Below are 20,037 nucleotides of genomic sequence, written 5' to 3'. Positions count from 1 at the left end.
AGCCTGGGGAGGCTCTAGGAACCAAAGATTACAGGGAGAGAAAAGAGACCTATTGTGGCTTATGTGGTCTTTATCCATTTCATTGCTTCACTGCTTGCAAGCTATGTTCTCCAAGTTCACTGGAGTAGGAGAAAGAGATTACAGTGGAGGCACACCAGCTGTTAAACGCCTCAGCATAGAAATGCCATGCATGACTTCTGCTGGGCTGTTGGCCAGGCCTAGACACATGCCTCAACTGCAAGGGACACCGGGAAATCTAGGAAGTCATGGATAGTTGGTGACCTTCAGCTGTTTCTGCCACAAGCACCTACCTGACCTGTGCCTGTCCTTTGACTTCCTCTGGATCTCTTTAACCTAGTTTTTTGTTAATTCACTGAGTTAAGTTGGCAATCTCCCAATAATTCCCAGCTCCACAAAATGAATCAGTGGTTAGGACAGGACATGGAAAGAATTTCCAATACTGAGAGTAGGCATACTACATCAGTCCTGAACTATAGCATGGAGCAAACGGAGCTTCCTATCAGTAACCATGCATCATTACGCTATGTCTGGATCAAATAACATGGAATTTGAGAGAAGATGGTTCCAACAGATGTTCAGTTCTCAATTACCTTTTCCATTTCTCTCTAAAGAAGTATATTTTGGGGCGCCTGGGTGGCTCAGTCAGTTAAGCTCTGACTTTGGCTCAAGGCATGATCTCGCTGTCCATGAGTTCGAGCTCCACATCAGGGTCTCTGCTGTCAGGTTCAGAGCCTTAAGCCTGCTTCAGATTCTGTGTCTCCTTATATTTCTCTGCCCCTCTCCACTCACACTCTGTCTCTCTTTTAAAAATAAATAAACATTAAAAAAGAACTGAAAAAAAAAAGAAGTATACATTATTTTCACTGGGAGAGAAGACTGCCAAAGAGATTCCAGGTACAACTTGATGGAAAGAGAGATGAGCCTTGTCTCGAGGGTGTGCTGGAGCGCATAGGTGTGAGACCACATAAGTACACACTACATGTTCTGTGAGTCTCATTCATGGAATAATGGAGGCTGTAATGCTGCACAGGGCATGCCCCCTATGATGTCACCCCATAGTTTATGACATGAGCAAACAGAATGCTATCGTGATGCTAGATGGGACCACCCTAGAAGACCGGGGGTGGGGGAGAAGCAGAAAAGAAGGATACAGGGCTCTCTGCTTCCCCCATGGACTAATAAATATGGAAACCAGGACAGTGGTAAGTAATCTAGAGAGCAAATACAAGGGTTCAGGTCGTTTATAGCCACCAAATATTGAACATAAATGTACCTATATGTCCTAGCCTTTGGATATATCATGAGGTCACATGTATGGTAATGTTCCCAATGCACTGCTTTGGGCACTTAGTAGCAGGAATTCCAAAGCTTTCTGTCCCCGGGTTCTCTGGCCCGTAGGTCCCTTGAGGCTGGTGGGGGCCACAGGTGGGAGGTAGAAGACAAACTGTACATTCTTGAATGACTTAACTTTTCCAATTCATTAAACATACTTGACACATGGTGGGCATGTGATAGTGTTGATATTGTCAGCTGGTTGTGGCAACGTGGGTTCTCCAGGGGCAGAAGCTGAGATGGCGTTTTGGGTATTAGGTAGATTTCTATTAGGTATCAACTCCTGTGACAGGATGGAAGGACTGACAGAGGGAAAAGTCAAACCGTGACATAGACCAACCCAGGGGAGACCTCTGGAGCTGACCCAAGACAAATGTGTAGGACTTTATCTCCTTGAAATAAATGGCCAGCCCATGTTCAGTCACCAAATGCAGACTGCCCCAGGCTGGGAGTGACCTCAGGCAAAGAAACTCTGCAACAGAGGCAGAGCCTAAACAAGAAGCTGGAGGCTGTCTGCTGATTGCACTTCCCAAGGCTGGTAAGCAAATCCTGCCTTGAAGAAGGATCTCTCCATCATGCACATCGGTGTCTACCATGCTGATGGGTTAGTCCAAACCAAGGAGGAGGGTAAAGAGATGAGAAGATGCAAACATGTGAATGGGACACAGAGCCACCTGTGGTGTAAGGTCAAATCCCACTCTTGCTCTTGAGCCTAGAAGACACTGGAGTCAGAGGTCACTTGTTCCCATCCAACCTCCTCTGCAACAACCAGCTCCATGGAGCCTCCAACAGCCTGACAGTCCTCACCTCTTGCAACATGATCCCCTTGACCTGGGCCTCAACTTCCTCAAGGTTGGTGAGGCATGGGACCACTCAGTGCCCACAACTTGTACAATCCAGAATGGGGACAGAGGTGGGCAAGATCTTATTTGACAGCCCAAATATAAATTCTTCTACTCTTCTCTCAAAAGACACGTTGGCTCTCCCAACTCCCCATCTCCGCTCTTTCCCCGACTCCTTTGATTGCACTCTCTAATAAAGCCATAGCACATAACCTCCTGCCTCTTAAAGAACCCACAAAAGAAGCTTTATTTCTTAGTTTAGGACAAAATGTGTCAGGACCAAATTTTCCCATGCAGTAAAACAGCCAGGCATGTGCAAGAATAGCTATGGATAGTCCAAGACCTCAAGACTGTTGCTGTATAGAAAGCAAGTCCCATATGGGGAACATTTAGATTCTGATCTTGCCCCTTCCCTACTCCCCCTTGTAGTCAGAGGTTTAATGAATACAAATTTGCCTTAAAACCTTGCCTTTCACTATGACCAAACAATTAAAAATTCAAGAAAGTACTTATATCATTTTCTTCCCAAGTCAGAAGGCTGGAACTACTAAGCATGCCTGTGTTTCTTCTTTGAAGGTGAGGAACTCAAGAAGATAGAGACCAAAAACGTTTCTATGTCCCCAACTTTTTTCTGGTATCTGGTGTCCAATAGAGAGGTATTGCTCCCATTGGATTGCTCCCATGTCAGTCAGACATCCAACCTCCAACACACCTACAAGAGCACTTCCAGATGTGCCTTCCTGAGGAATTCTTTGCAGCTATGGTGGACTGGGCCAAATGAAAACTGAAGTCTATTATACCAAGCAGTACAGTTTACAATTCCAAATATTACCAGACCAATGCGATGTGCCCAATGGAGCTTCTTGGCAATGGGCTTATTGTCAAGCATCACTCATAGTTCAGGAGTTGATTTGCACCTACATACACAATAATGTAGCTGAATCACCAGCTATAGATTAAGTGTGTCTGCTTCTCCCTCTTTAAGTCATGGAGAGCCTTTCCACCTAAAGGCAGAAGTGCTGGAGTAGCTGATGTTGGAATAGCGCTAGGGTTCTGTCAACCAAAAATTGTCAGGAGGCAAAGATTAGGCAAAAGCGTTTATTTGTGATCAGAGAATTGCAATTCAGTGTCCACAGATTTGGGCAGCAACCCAGACAATATCCCACTAGGGAGCAAAAATCAGGGGCTCTTAAAGACAAAAAAATTTTAAGTTGTTTACAAAACATTTTGATGGGTGTTGGCAGAAGAAAACAAATCAGAGCTAAACAGAACTGGTTGCTAAGGCTCTCTCTACGCAAAGGCCTGTTACTGTAGCAACTTGCAAGTCTTCAGAGTTCTTGGAGTATTTGTGGTTTGGCCTAGTTCAAAAATTCATGGTTCCACCTGGCGAGGACATATGGAAGGCCCAACTCCTTAGTAGCCTCCTGGCTCCATTTTAAACCCCCACCCCACCCCAGCATGAGCGACTCCATTTTATATCACCTTTCACAGTCTCACTGTTGGAAAAAAGAGCAGGATCATCAGCCTTTCAGTGTCCAAGATTGTTACACTACCAAATACCTCCAGGCTGCCCCCAGATACTATGGGGTGTTGATGCACTGGGACAATGGGGGTTGGTTAGAACCTGCAGCTACCCTCAGCCAGAAGGTGAGGAACCCATACTCTAGTGATGAGCTGGGACCCAAGAGAAGGATGGCAGCATTCATTAGAATGGCCTAAAGCTACAGCAGCCATAAGCTCTGTGATCTCTTTGTCTCCTTCTGCTCTCCCCTCCAAGCCTCCAACATGACAGAAACAGAAGCCTCACCACAGAATTCAGCATGAGGCTCAGAGGGCGTAATAAGAGATCAAGAGGGCTTGTCAAAACATCAGGCTGCCATTGCACAGAGCCCGAGACAGCTGTCCAGATGTTTACACTCAGATGTCTCCTGACTTGGGACTCCCCGTGCTCTCTCCTCCTGTGGCCGTAGCTCCTTTCAGGATTCTGTGGTCAGAGATATTATTTTGAAAGGACATTTTGTCCCCCAATGGGCAGGAGAGAGAAAACAAGAGGAGGGCCAGCTTCAGGTGGGGGGGCAGGAGCAAGAGCCTGGGGCTGAGAAAGAGGCCACTTGAATCCAGGCTGTCCTTGCCATGGGGAGACAACTGTGGGTGTCCAAGTAAGGCCCAAACTCCTTGGAACTGCAGAGTTCTCGGCTCTGAGAAGGAGAGTGTTTTCCTGTATCAGAAATTTTTAAAGTTGTTTATTTTATGGCATAGCACTCTTTATTCAAAATGGATTTTGAAAAAAGAAGGAAGCTGCTATTGTTGAACTTGGAAAGGAGACCATTGAAAACTAATGGCTTAAAGAATTGCTCAAGTCCCTGACTGAAATGCCCAAGGGCGCCTCCATCTTCTGCCCTGCACTCCCCACCCCAAAGGGTAGATGGTGTTCTATCCGCCATGTGGCCTAGATCCAACCTTATTCTGAAAGGAAATTTTCCCCCCAACAGGCAGGAGGGGGTGGTGGTGGTGAGTGTTAAAGTTGTGAAGTGATATTCAAACACTGGAACTGTTATTCTGTCCTGGAGGGAGAGAAGAAAGCTGAAACACGATCCGAGCCATGCTTTGTGACAATTCGTTGAAATGTGGCCATGGCTGGAAATCCCTTGACAAACAGGAGAAGAAAAAGTTAATGGGAGGAAATGAGAACCCTATGCATGGCTCTGTAGTTGAGATCCTCAGTTTGCTCGAGGTTACCATGGACTCCTCTGTTCTGCAAGAAAGTTCTTCAGTCCCTTGAAGGTCTTCCTCCTATCATTGAAAGACACCTTCATTCCACCTTGGCTCATCCCAACAGATCACGAATTCAGAGACCTTCATGGCTGGATGTCAAAGGCCTCCAGCCTCTAAGAACCTCCTTCAGCATTCTGCCAATAGCTTCTGAGGGTCTGGTTTTCCTTAGACACCAGGGGAGGGGATCTAGGTAGATCCATTTGGTGCCTCCTGATTCACCAGCTTGTAAAACATAAAGGTGGAATTCTAAGCATGCAGCTGGCTCAGAATCACTAATATACAAATCTTTATATATACCTTGGGAAGTCAGTCAACCAATTAGCACTGAATGAACTTTATGGGAGTAACGTAATATTTAAAGTATTTCCCAAGTGCTACATCACATGAATGGACAAATCAGAATCGATGAGGGGCTGGAGTGAATCCTGGAGACCTCCTGTTTGCCCAAGTTGGTAGATGATGTTATGGGTAAAATTGTATGTTATGGGTAGAATTTCAACACATCAATTTGGGGAGGATGGGTCATATGTTGAAATCCTAACTCAGAACCTCAGAATGTGACCTTATTTGGAATAGGATCACTGTGGATGTATTAAGAGGACATCGTACTGGAGTAGGTGGACCCCTAATCCAAATGACTATTGTGCTTATAAAAAGGGGGAATTTGGACCCAGAGACTCACACGGGAAGAACACCATGTGAACATGGAGGTGGAGACCAAGGTGATTATCTCTGATCAGGTTACAAGCCCAACAAACACCAAAGACTGTCAGGAAACTACCAGAAGCTAGAGGAGAGGTCTGGAATAGATCCTTCCCTAAAAACAGCTTCAGAGGGAACACCTGCATTTCAGATGTCTACCCTCAGAATTGTAAGACCTCACATTTCTGTTGTATAAGCCTCCCAGTGTGTGGACTTGAGTTACAGCCATCCTAGCAAACTGGTACAGTTGGTGAGGAGGTCTGGGAGTCCCAGGGGTGGAGCACGGATGGCAGAGGGAGAACATTTGGTGGCTCAGAGCAGTGTCTGTTGACCAACAGGGATGAAAGCAGTTCAGTATTTTCCAATCAGTTTGACCATACCTTTGCACACAAGCTGATTGTCTGGACTGACTGGAAGATCACAGGGGTGGGGAGGAGGTGCTCACAGTGTCTCACTTCCAGGGATGTGTAAGAAGGTGAGAGAGAAGTAGTTTTCTGGAGAGTTAAGGAGAAAGAGCATGAGCAGCGGAGGTGGGCAGAGAGAGAGAGGGAGACACAGAATCTGAAGCAGGCTCTAGGCTCCCAGATGTCACCGCAAACCCCAGTGTGGGGCTCAAACCCACGAGCTGTGAGATCATGACCTGAGCTGAAGTCGGATGCTTAACCGACTGAGCCACCCAGGTGCCCCCCGGAATGCACCTGCTTTAACAGGGGGATTGCAGATTTTTACTGAGGGCGATGTTAGTTTTGTGAGGAACTCAAATTCCATTTCATATTGTGCACCTACTATTAGCTGCTTAGGTGCACTAGGCACTGACAGAAGAAGCAGAAGCCTGAGACTCAGCCTCTTGCAATTTCTTGCACGTTACTTGCAAAGAGAAGATTATGTCATTTGAAAGAGAACTTTACATTAAACAGTCAAAACTTAAAAATTTAAGTACAATATGATGCATATAAGTTGTTATTTTAAGAGCCAGCTCAGGTGACTAAACTTGGATTAAAGATTCCGATCAGTGGCACAAAAACAGACACTCAGATCAATGGAACAGAATAGAGAACCCAGAAATGAACCCACAAACATATGGCCAACTAATCTTTGACAAAGCAGGAAAGAATATCCAATGGAATCAAGACAGTCTCTTCAGCAAATGATGCTGGGAAAACTGGACAGCAACATGCAGAAGAATGAACCTGGACCACTTTCTTACACCATACACGAAAATAAACTCAAAATGGATGAAAGACCTAAACGTAAGACAGGAAACCATCAAAATCCTCAAGGAAAAAGCAGGCAAAAACCTCTTTGATCTTGGCTGCAGCAACTTCTTACTCAACACATCTCCAGAGGCAAGGGAAACCAAAGCAAAAATGAACTATTGGGACCTCATCAAAATAAAAAGCTTCTGTACAGCAAAGGAAACAATCAGCAAAACTAAAAGACCACTGACAGGATGGGAGAGGATATTTGCAAACGACATATCAGATAAAGGGTTAGTATCCAAGATCTATAAAGAACTTATCAAACTCAACACACACAAAAAAACAATCCAGTGAAGAAATGGGCAAAAGACATGAATAGACACTTCTCCAAAGAAGACATCCGGAGGGCCAACCAACACATGAAAAATGCTCAACATCACTCATCATCAGAGAAACACAAATCAAAGCCACATGGAGATACCACCTCACACCTGTCAGGATGGCTCACATTAACAACTCAGGCAACAGATGTTGGTGAGGATGTGGAGAAAGAGGATCTCTTTTGCATTGTTGGTGGGAATGCAAGCTGGTGCAGCCACTCTGGAAAACAGTATGAAGGTTCCTCAAAAAACTAAAATAGAACTACACTACAATCCAGCAATTGTACTACTAGGTATTTACCCAAGGGATACAGGTGTGCTGTGTCAAAGGGGCACATGCACCCCAATGTTTATAGCAGCACTATCCACAATAGCCAAAGTATGGAAAGAGCCCAAATGTCCATCAATGGATGAATGGATATAGAAGATGTGGTATATATATACAATGGAGTATTACTCAGCAATCAAAAAGAAGGAAATCTTGACATTTGCAACTACGTGGATAAAACTGGAGGGTATTATGCTAAGTGAAATTAGTCAGAGAAAGACAAAAATCATATGACTTCACTCATATGAGGACTTTAAGAGACAAAACAGATGAACATTAAGGGAAGGGAAGCAAAAACAATATAAAAACAGGGAAGGGGACAAAAACATAAGAGACTCTTAAATATAGAGAACAAACAGAGAGTTGCTGGAGGGGTTTTGGGAGGGGGGGATGGGCTAAATGGGTAAGGGGCACTAAGGAATCTACTCCTGAAATCATTGTTGCACTATATGCTAACTAACTTGGATGTAAATTTAAAAAGTAAAGGAAAAAAAAAGAAAGGAGAGATTACCAAGGACTAAAGTCAGGGGTGGGGAAGGTGGAGTTATTCCTTCAAGAGTGCAGTGGACATTTTCAATCTGGATGTAACTCATACTCTTCATGAGTACAGAGGTTATTTTCAATTTGGGGTAACTCATAGTAATGGGTACAAAGAATTTTGAATGTAATTAATGCCACTGAGTATATGCTTACAAATATTACAAGGATAAATGTTATGTATATTTCTTCACAATAAAATTGTAAAAAAAAAAAAAAAGAAAAAAGAAAAAAGAAAAAAGATTCCTATCAGTCTTGGAAGCTCATTTGTGAGATGGACAGCCGTGAAATACTCAGGCTGATAGTTCACATCTTTTTCTGCCCCTCCTTCCCCGGCTCTAGTTTGCAAGTTGCTCAGAATATTTGGCTATGAGGGACACCTGGGTGGCTCAGTCGGTTGAGCATCCAACTCTTGATTTCAGCTCAAGTCATGATCCCACAGTTGGTGAGATCGAGCCCTGCGTTGGGTTCTGCGCTGACAGTGCAGAGACTGCTTGGGATTCTCTCTCTCTGCCTCTTGCCCACTCATGCTCATGCCCTCTCTCTCTCAAAACAAATAAGCATTAAAAAAAAAAAGAATATTTGGATGTGAGCATCCCTCTCAGATTGCGGGCTCTTTCTAAAAGAACCGGAACAGACGTGTGGGCTTTCCACTTGTGTTGTCAATGTTATTCTCCCAATTTCTTTTTTTAAGTCTCCATGTGGACATTTTTAATTCAGTTTAACATTTTAATTTTGTTTTCTGTGAGCCCTTCCTTGTTGTGAAATGTTAGGGTGGTTAGTGTGTGTTCCATTAACTTCCGCTCAAGCCTATGGAGGTTTCCAGTTTGCTGAGGGCACATGGATGTGGGCCAGACCCATAACTGTTGGCTGGGCGCTGACCCTTTCTAGCAACCGCCGATGGGGTGTTCTCTGCGTGCTGAGGAAACTGGGTCTGACTGGCAGGAAGGGGAGGGAATGGGTGAGGCTGAAACGCAGGCAGCAATGGGTCTTCCCAGAAGAGGCAGAATTTGCCAAGGGACATATGGGGACACGGGGCCTGCCAGGGACACGGGGCCCCAGTCACACCAGGGTGGAGCAGACTCAGCATTACTTCCTCCAAATGCAAGTGTATTTAAACGAGGAGGACAGGGACAAGTTCCCGTCCCTCCCAGGGAACTCTTGACTCGCTTTAATCAGATGTTTGTGGGCTCTTGGCCTGGCACACAGAAGAGCAATGACGGAGAGAGAACTGAAGAGGAGGAGGAGGGCATCAGGAAATGGGTGTGACCATGGTTTTTGTTCCTTGTAGTTGGACTCTGAAGATTTCTGAAAATGGTCACAACCTGTTTTGTATGTTTCCAGGATAAATGAAGTTTTCTTCAAGGTCATGTAACACTTCACAGTGAGGCAGGGGTGTCTCTCTCAATGATGCCAGTGGTGCCCCGTACAAAGCCTTGCACACATTAGACATTCTGGGAATGTGTATCTGCTAAATTTAGATGAATTCCTAAAGGTCATGTGTGTGCGTGTGGATTCCATTTTTATAAGCTGGATTGCACTTTAAAAGCATATGGGGAGCACATTGAAAGGAATACTGCATTGGCTCATTTTGTGAAATTAGTATCCACTTCCTGATTTATTTGTTTTATAAGCAGAAGTAGGCTTGTATGGTTTCCTTAAAAACCAAGCACACAGATGCTCCGTTCCCCATCTGCAAGGTGATGGGACAGGACTCGGCAATTTTGGATATTCCTTCCAATGCTACAATTATAAAGCCTTAGAAACTATTTCCAGTTAACATGAAGATTTAGAAATTGAGAGATCTGGTTGCCTTTTCTGCTTTGAGCGACAGGGGAAAATAAGTAGAGTGGTTCTTCTCAAGTTTTGCCATCTTTCCATTTACTCATCACATACTGCAGTTACGTTCACCTGAAATAGCAATTATTTGTAGTAAGCCATACTCACCTCTCACATGATGCCCATCTCTACTCTGGATTAGTTTCATCGCTTGCTTTTTGATATGCTTTCTTGGCTACAAAGAACTGAGCTCTGGGGCTCCTGGGTGGCTCAGTCGATTAAGCGCCCAACTTCAGATCAGGTCATGATCTCACTGTCCATGAGTTCCAGTCCCGTGTGTCAGGCTCAGTGCTGAGTGTGGAACCCATTTCAGATTCTTTCTCTCTCTCCCTCTCTCCCTCTGCCACCTCCTCCACTTGTGCTCTCTCTCTCTCTAAAATAAATTTTTAAAAAAGACAAAGAGCTCAATTAAAAAATAAAATTTAAAGTAGTTTTAGATTTACAGAAAAGTTGTAAGAGTACTACAGAGGGTGTGTTTTTTTAAGTGAGAATGAGAGTGTGTGTGTGAGTTGGGGAGGGGCAGAGGGAAGGGGATAAAGAGAATGCCCAGCCTGGTGCCCGATGCAGGGGCTCAATCTCACAACCCTGGGATCATGACTGAGCTGAAATCAAGAGTCGGACAGTCAACTGACTGAGCCACCCAGGCAACCCAGTACAGAGGGTTCTATACCCAGTGTCAAGTTGTCCCCAGTGTCAATATCTTACATTAGTATGCACAATTGCCAAAACTAGTGAGTCAATACATTATTATTAACTAAAGTACATACTTTATTTGAATTTTCTTAGTTTTTACCTGATACCCGCTTCTGTCCCAGGACCTCATCCAGGATATATTATATTGAAACATCCTTTCTCCTTAGGCTCCTCTGGACCAGGACAGGTCCTCATATTTTTCTTGTTTTTGACCTTGGCAGTTCGAAGGAGTATGGGTCAGGCTACTTTCTAGACTGCCCTCGGTTTGGGTTTGTCTGATGTTTTCCTCATGGTCAGGTTCAGGGTTCTTGAGAGGGACACCACCAGGGCTAAGTCCCATCCTCACCACAGCACATGCAGGTTTCATGCTGTCCACTGACATCAAGCTTGATTACATAGCAGTGGCAGTGTTTATTGGGAGGTCTCCAACTGTGTCCCTCTTTCCATGCTGTACTCTGGATGGAGGTTGCTATGCACAGCCCACGCTGAAGGGATAGGACATTTTGAGAGTATTGATTCAAGAGCAGAGGACCCTACATGAATTGTGTGAATTTCTTTTGTACAGCAGATTTCTCTACTCTTATTTCTTTATTTACCCACTCATTGTGTCAAGGTGGACTCAGATATTTATTTTCTTTTTTTTTTTTTTTAATTTTTTTAACGTTTTTATTTATTTTTGAGACAGAGAGAGACAGAGCATGAACGGGGAGGGGCAGAGAGAGAAGGAGACACAGAATCGGAAGCAGGCTCCAGGCTCTGAGCCATCAGCCCAGAGCCCGACGCCGGGCTCGAACTCACGGACCGTGAGATCGTGACCTGAGCTGAAGTCGGACGCTTAACCAACTGAGCCACCCAGGCGCCCCTCAGATATTTATTTTCTACTTTGGGTTATAATCCAATACTTAGTTATTTATTTCGTTGCTCAGATTGTTTCAGGTTTGGCCACTGTGAGTTCTTTCAGTCAGCTCTTTCTTTTTTAAGTTTTTCTATTTTATTTATTTTGAGAGCGAGAGAGTGGGGCTTAATCTCTATCCTGGAATCATGACCTGAGCTAATATCAAGAGTCAAATGCTTAAATGACTGAGCCACGCAGGCACCCCTTTAAGTTGGCTCTTGAGTCCCCTTGACATGCACCCACCATCTTTTTTGAGCCCTTCCTTACTTCCTGGCACCACAACATGTTCCAGGCTCATTTTGTATATTCCCAACCCCAGCCCTAAGACCAGCCCTTTCTCCAGTGAGCCCTGTTCCCTTTTATTGAAGAATGGTGTTTAGAATCCAAGATCTGGGTGCTGGGTATATTCACTGCCACCAGGGTGTGGCACTTCTTTCCTTTTGCTTCTTCTGGACCCTCTTAGCAGACAGACTAAAGAAGTATGTGGGCATGCCAACTAATGTATATACGCATCTAGAAATAGTACTATACATGTCCATCTGTATCTAGAGGAAACTAAATGTTCATACTAATGTCTCCAATTCTAATCCATTGCCACACATTTTTAGACATTGCAACTGTGGAGAAATATAAAGCCAACCTGACTTCCGCCCTTCTACATAATTCACGTTTCCTAACAGTTTTGCTTATCTTTGAAATTCAGCAAATTCACCAGGCCATATATTGGAATTCATCATTATCACTGGACCCTGACTCCATGAGATGGACAGATGTGTTTAGAGGGCAAGCCCAGGAGGCCACCTTCTCTATGACTCCCAGCTGAGCCCCACAGTGGTGGCTGAAATCTTGGGACAAGGAATTCTTAACTTCAGCCTTTCTTACTGCCCAGCTGAGGGAAAACCTTAGGGCAAGGAATTCCAAGTAAGGAATCTGTAATTCTTTCAAAGTCACTCAATTTTAAAATTTATGTTTAAATTTGTGCAAAGGAAAAGTCACTATCTGTGTGGTATACGGTTCCATGGCCTTTGACAAACATATAGAGAAGTGTACCTTTGACCACAGTCACAATAGGGAACAGTCCACGTGCCGCCCAGATGCCGTCCTGTTGCCCTTTGTAGTCAACAGCCCCCCCAGCCTTTGTTAACCACTGACCTGTTCTTCATCCCTATAGTTTTGTCATCTCCAAGATGTCACATAAATGGAATCTTATAGTATGCAGCCTTTTGGATGTGGTTTATGTCACTTAGCAAAAATACTTGGAGATTTCTCCATGTTATTGCATAAAATCACTTGCTTTTTTTTTTTTTAAGTTTATTTATTCTGAGAGAGAGACAGAGATCACAAACGGGATGAACAGAGAGAGAGGGAGAAAAATCTCAAGCAGGCTCCACACTGAAGGCACAAAGCCCGATGTGGGGCTCAAACCCATAAGCTGTGAGATCATGACCTGAGTCGAAGTCGGACACTCAACCGACTGAGCCACCCAGATGCCCCGTAAAATCACTTACTTTTAATATTGCTATCCAGGTACTACATCAGCATAGTTTAGATTTTTGCACTAGTGATTCCCTTGAATGTCTGTATTAGTTTCCTGAGGCTACATAACAAATGACCACAATCTTGGGGACTTAAAACACCAATTTATTAACTCACAGTTTCTAAGGGTCTGGACTCCAGGCACATCTTGACTAAGTCTTCTTTCTGTTGAGAGTCTCGCAAGGCTGCAAACAACATCTCATCTGCTACCTCCTCTGAGGCTTACAAACCTCCTGTAAGCTCACTGGTTATGGGTAGAATTCAGTTCCTTGCAGCTAGCTATCAGATTGGGGTCCTTGCCCTGTCAGCACATTGACTGTAGGGCAGTGAAACTGATTTCAGATTTCTGACCTCCATAACTGTAAAAGAAGAAAGTGGTCTAAGTCACTAAGTTTGTGGTAATTTGTTAGAGCAGCAATGAAAAATGAATAAATACATCACACATTAGAAGTGAAGTAAATTGGGGGGTGCCTGGGTGGCGCAGTCGGTTAAGCGTCCGACTTCAGCCAGGTCACGATCTCGCGGTCCGTGAGTTCGAGCCCCGCATCAGGCTCTGGGCTGATGGCTCAGAGCCTGGAGCCTGTTTCCGATTCTGTGTCTCCCTCTCTCTCTGCCCCACCCCCGTTCATGCTCTGTCTCTCTCTGTCCCAAAAATAAATAAACGTTGAAAAAAAAAATTAAAAAAAAAAAAAAAGAAGTGAAGTAAATTGGGGCACCTGGGTGGCTCAGTCAGTTAAGCGTCCGACTTTGGCTCAGGTCATGATCTCACAGTTTGTGAGTTCAAGCCCCGCATCAGGCTCTGCTGACAGCTCGGAGCCTGGAGCCTGCTTCAGATTCTGTGTCTCCCTCTCTCTCTGCCCCTCCCCTGCTCGTACTCTGTATCTCTCAATCAAAAATAAACATTAAAAAAAAAAAGAAGTGAAGTAAATGTGCATAGGATATGTTAAAATAGAATAGAGATTCTCAAACTCTTTTAATTGCCAACTCTTGGTAAGAAAACCATTTGCTGGGGCACCTGAGTGGCTCAGTCAGTTAAGTGTCTGACTTCGGCTCAGGTCATGACCTCACATTTGGTGAGTTCGAGCCCTACATCAGGCTCACGGCTGTCAGCACACAGCCAGCTTCAGATCCTCTGTCTCCCTCTCTCTCTCTGTCCCTCCCTCACTTGTGCTCTCTCAAAAATAAAATAAACATTAAAAAATAAAAAGGAAAAATATCTCATATCGATATCCAATATGAGCAAGCAAACACAGTGGTACACACAGGAAAACATAATTGAAAGTTTTACAAATCATTTATTTTTACAAAGTATACTCTGATATTTTCTGTAATGTTTTATTCTCTTTCTTTCCCTTTCTTTCTTTCTTTCTTTCTTTCTCCCTTCCTTTTTAATGCTAGTTAGGACGCACTAAATTGATTCCATAATCTCCTGATGAGTATCTTGAAAAATGCTGGAGCTCAGGGCCCTACAGTGGATAGACGGGATCAAGTTGAGATGGGTTTTAAAAAAAATTTTTTTTTTAATGTTTTATTTATTTTGAGACAGAGAGAGATAGAGCAGGAACAGGGGAGGGGCAGAGAAAGAGGCAGACACAGAATCCAAAGCAGGGTCCAGGCTCTGAGCTGTCAGCACAGCAGGGGTCGAACCCACAAACGGGAGATCATGACCTGAGCCGAAGTCAGACGCTTGATTGACTGAGCCACCCAGGCGCCCCAAGTTGAGATGGGTTTTAAGTGTCAAACTCTTGGGGCACCTGGATGTCTCAGTCAGTTAAACGTCCGACTTTGGCTCAGGTCATGATCTCTTGGTTTGTGGGTTTAAGCCCTGTGTTGGGCTCTGTGCTGACAGCTTGGAGCCTGGGGCCTCCTTGGGATCCTCTGTCTCCCTTTCTCTCTGCCCCTCCCCCGTTCATGCTCTGTCTTTCTCAAAAATAAATAAGCATTAAAAAAAAATAAAGTCAAACTCTTGACAGAACATGACAAATGCTTCATAGTAGCTCATAGTTGGTGGCACTGCCATCAGGGGCCTAAACAGATAACAGTGCAAAGTTTTCCTCTGAAACTCTGAATCCTCTACTTCAATGGTTCTCAGCTGAGGGTGACTTTGCAGCCCAGGGGATGTTAGGCGATGTCTGGAGACATTCTCTGTTACAAGTGGGACACAGGCTACTTACTAGCACCAAATGTGCAGAGGCTGGGGATACTATGGCTAACGATTCTACAAGGCAAAGGACAGGCCGTACAACACTAAATTATCCAGCCCCAATGTCAGCAGTGCCAAGGTGGAGAAACCAAGTTCTAGTTGCATCTTCTCTTGGTCAGCTGTGTCCAGACTGACTTTTTCCATCTCTCTGGCTTCCCCAGGTTTGTCCTCCCTTACTATGTCCTGTGGTCCACAATTATGCCTTTCCTACCCAGCATAAAACATTCACAAGCTCTTGGGAACTAGGTTTGTGTTTTAGTCCATTTGGACTGCTGTAACAAATACCACAGACTGGGTCACTTAAACAACAGAAATTTATTTCTCACAGTTCTCACAGTTCTGGAGGCTGGAGGTCCAAGAACCGGGTGCCGGAGTGGGCAAGCGAGGGCCCTCTTCTGGGTCACAGACTTCTTGTGGCTTCCCATGGCGGAAGAGGCTAGCAAGCTGTCTGGGGTCTCTTATACAAAGGCACTAATCCCATTCATGAAGGTTCTACCCTTGTGACCTCATCACTTCTTTTCATGACATCACCATGGGGATTAGATTTCAACATATGAATTTGGGGAGGACACAAACGTTCAGATCACAGCAGCTTGTGATAGGTGACAGCTGTATTTTTTAAAAGTTTATTAATGAATCTGAGGGGTGCCTGTGTGGCTCAGTCGGTTGAGCGTCCAACTCTTGATTTCTGCTCAAGGTCATGATCCCCGGGTCATGGGATCTAGCTCTGTGTCGGGCTCCACACTGAGCATGGAGCCTGCTTAAGATTCCTCTCTCTCACCCTCTCTGCCCCTCTCCTCCGCTTTCGCGCATGCACTCTCTCTAAAATAAAAAATACGTATATTAAAAAAAAGTTTATTAATGAATCGGAGAGCAGTGATTGGTGAGGCGTTCAAGGGATACTGTCGACACACAGTGGCTTATTTCAGGCTGCTACTTTCGGTGAACTACATACCCTGACCTGCAGACTCTTTGTTTCAAACTTCCAAAAGTACTGGGGCACTTGGGTGGCTCAGCTGGTTGAGCATCTGACTCTGGATTTCGGACTCAGGTAACCATCTCACAGTTTGTGAGTTCAAGCCCCACATCAGGCTCTGCACTGACTGAATGGAGCCTGCTTGGGATTCTCTCCCTACCTCCCGCCCTCCCCCCACTAACTCTCGCATGCACGCACTCTCTCTCTCTCAAAAATAAATAAATTGGGGCACCTGCTGGCTGGCTCAATTGGTTAAGACTCCAACTTCAGCTCAGGTCATGATCTCACAGTCCGTGGGTTTAAGCCCCGCGTTGGGCTCTGTGCTGACAGCTCAGAGCCTGGAGCCTGCTTCGGATTCTGTGTTTCCCTCTCTCTCTCTGCCTCTCCCCCACTCACGCTCTGCCTGTCTCAAAAAAAATAAGTAAACATTTTTTAAAAATGTAAAAAAAATAAAATCTACTGGTTTAGGTTATTAGATTTTCCTTCAGTCAGATGTGAAGTACATTTGGAATTCATTCAAATAGGACACAGGTAGCACTGGTCCCTTTGAAAACTGAGAAGATGATGACTTTCTGCATTATCAGGCCATTTAGGAGCTTCCTTCACCCTAAAAATAATTTTTCCCAGCATCCCTGATTCTGTATGTTCTCTCGCAGGGCACTAAGAAGGCAGCTTAAGGGTAGAAGGCATAGTCAGTAACCAGCTTCTGCTGTTTCCACAAATAACTGGTATAAAAAATACCATATATTTAGGAAATAACATCTAATTAAAGCCAACACAGGACAATTCTCTGAGGGAGGCCCAGGCCACATGCATGGGGCCAGCTCACTGGGGTATGGGTGGTGCTTAGTGTCAAAGGGTGGAGTGTGAAAATAATCCATTTTAGCCTTCATATTTGGTGGTGATGGGGTGGGGGTGCCTTTGGAAAAGAAGAGTCACATGCATTGTTAATTCCAGAATGAATGGTTTTGTGGTTTGGGTATTATTGTCTCTTGTAGTTTCACAGGAACATGAAAGCACCTATAAATAAACTGCAGGAAGTGGGAGATACATTTACAAAGAGGGTTTTAAACATAATAATTAGAATTCCTGACTTCTGAAACTAAGATAGCTTTACAGTGGAAAGCACTCTGATTTCTGTGTTGCAATATGTAGCCCCTCTCCCACCCCAGGGTAGGGGTTGGGGGCTGGGTTGGAGCAGTGGTGAGGAGCTTGAATGGTGAAGGAAGGTTGACTGAGAGACAGGGTTCCAGAAGGGCAATGTGCCAAGTAGAGCAAACCACTGCAAGTGAAAAATACTCTTTACTAACCAGTCTATATTTGTATATAGTTCCCTCTGGAGCAAAGGCAAATAAATTTAATAATTAAAAAAAAAAAGCAACGATTTCATTATGCACTGATGTGACCTGGGCATGACACACGGATTAGTTCATGTAGCCATCACAGTAATTCAATGAGGTAAGTACCATCGGCGTTCCCACTTACACACGAGAAAATTGAGGCTCACAGGGACTGAGGGTTTGGATTAACAAGGGGCCATGCGAGGATTAGAAATGGGACAATTTGACTCCAGAGGCCATGCAGGTAATCAGTCCTGGAGCATGCAGTGCGTGGGCTCAAGGTGAAAGCAATGGCTGGTTGAAATATGGACAGCTGAAATAGAGACGTCTGTGAGTTTCTTTTTCCTTTTCCCAGTCCTATCAATTTTTTTAACCGAAATATATTTCACATATACCGTTGTGTAAATTTAAGGTGTACATGTTGATTTTATACATGTACATAATGCAGGATGATTGTCAATGTTGTTAGCACCTCTACCATATCACATATCATTTGTTTTCTGTGGTGGAAATAACTAAAATCTGGGCTCTTGGCAAGTTTGATTTTCTGATTTTTTTAAATGTTTACTTATTTTTGAGAGAGAGAGAGCAAGACAGTAAGGGGCAGAGAGAGAAGGAGACACAGAATCTGAAGCAGGCTCCAGGCTCCGAGCTGTCAGCACAGAGCCTGACGTGGGGCTTGAACTCACAAACCGCAAGATCATGACCTGAGCCAAAGTTGGACACTTAACCAACCGAGCCACACAGATGCCCCAAGTTTGATTTTTGTAATACAATCTTGTTATCTGTAATCACCATACTATACATAGATTTCCAGGATTCTTTTTCTTTTTTCTCCACCACCCAAGTGTCCTTTTTTAAAAAAATTTTTATTTAAGCATATTTGATACAGTGTTACGTTAGTTTCAGGTATACAACAGTGATTCAACTTCTCTGTATATGGTGTGTTCACTCCAAGTGTAGCCCCCATTTGTCACCATACAATGCTATTACGGTATCATTGACCATCATTCCCACGCTGTTCCTTTTATTCCCATGACTTATTCATTCCATAAATGGAAACCTGTATCTCCCACTCTTCTCCACCCATTTTGTCCATCCTCCAACCCCTCCCCCCTCCACTGACCTCCCCTCTGGCAACCATCAGTTTGATCTCTGTATTCATAGACTTGATTCTGCTTTTTGTTTGTTTATTCATTTGTTTTGCTTTCTAGAGTTCACATATGAGTGGAATCATATGGTATTTGTCTTTCCTACTCTGACTTATTTACTTAGCATAATACACTCTAAGTCCATCCATCTTGTCCCAAGTGGCAAAAATATAATTCTTTTTATGGCTGTGTAGTATTCCATTGTATATTTAAACTACAACTTCTCCATTTACTTATCTATTGATGGACACTTGGGTTGGTTCCATATCTTAGCTACTGTAAATAATGCTATAATAAACAGGGGTGTGTATATCTTTACAAATTAGTGTTTCATTTCTTTGGGTAAATATCCAGTAGTAGAATTGTTGGATCTTATGGTATTACTATTTTTAATTTTTTGAGGAACTCTATATTGCTTTCCACAGCTGTGCCAGTTTACATTCCCACCAACAGATTCCTTTTTCTCCACATCTTTGCCAACACTTATGATTATCTTTTTTTATTTTAGCCATTCTGACAAGTGTGAGGTAATACTTCATTGCGGTTTTACTTTGCATCTACCCCTGATGATGAGTAATGTTGAGCATCTTTTCATGTGTATATTGGCCATCTGTATGTCTTCTTTGGAAAAATGTCTATTCAGGTCCTCTGCCCATTTTTTAAGCGGACTATTTGGTTTTCTTTGTGTTGAGTTGTAGAAGTTCTTTATATATTCTGGGTATCAATCCCTTATTGGACAGATTATTAGCAAATATCTTCTCTCATTCAGTAGGTTGCTTTTTAGTTTTGTTGATGGTTTCCTTCACTGTGCAAAACTTTTAATTTTGATGTAGTCCTAATGGTTTATTTTTGTTTTTGCTTCCTTGCCTGAGGAGACATTTCTGGACAAATGTTGCCAATGCCAAAGAAATTACTGCCTGTGTTCTCCTCTACAATTTTTATGGTTTCAGATCTCACATTTAAATCTTCAATCTATTTTGAGTTTATTTTTGTGTATGGTGTTAGAAAGTGGTCCAGTTTTATTCTTTTGCAGGTAGCTGTCCAGTTTTTTCCAGCACCATTTTTTGAAAATACTGTATTTTCCCCATTGTATATTCTTGACTCCTTTGCCATAGATTAATTGACCATATAAGCATGTGTTTATTTCTGGGATGTATTCTGTTCCATTGATTTATGTGTCTATTTTTGTGCCAGTACCGTACTGTCTTCATGATTACAGCTTTGTAATACAGCTTTGAAGTCTGGAATTGTGATACACAGCATTGTTCTTCTTTCTCAAGTTTGCTTT

The 20,037-nt window shown here is 43.6% G+C and overlaps 1 long non-coding RNA gene across 1 annotated transcript; it reads left to right on the top strand.

Moving 5' to 3' along the window:
• The first annotated feature begins 1,068 nt into the window (after nucleotides 1-1,068).
• Nucleotides 1,069-18,114, top strand: LOC122475195. Its single transcript, XR_006295159.1, has 3 exons — nucleotides 1,069-1,223; nucleotides 12,247-12,464; nucleotides 17,589-18,114. It is a non-coding gene; the product is annotated as an uncharacterized LOC122475195 (long non-coding RNA).
• The last annotated feature ends 1,923 nt before the right edge of the window (nucleotides 18,115-20,037 follow it).

Source organism: Prionailurus bengalensis, chromosome A1, assembly GCF_016509475.1.
Source record: "Prionailurus bengalensis isolate Pbe53 chromosome A1, Fcat_Pben_1.1_paternal_pri, whole genome shotgun sequence".
NCBI classification, from domain to species: Eukaryota; Metazoa; Chordata; class Mammalia; order Carnivora; family Felidae; genus Prionailurus; species Prionailurus bengalensis.
Note: the sequence above shows the minus strand (reverse complement) of the source record. Positions and strands in the feature narration are given on the sequence as shown.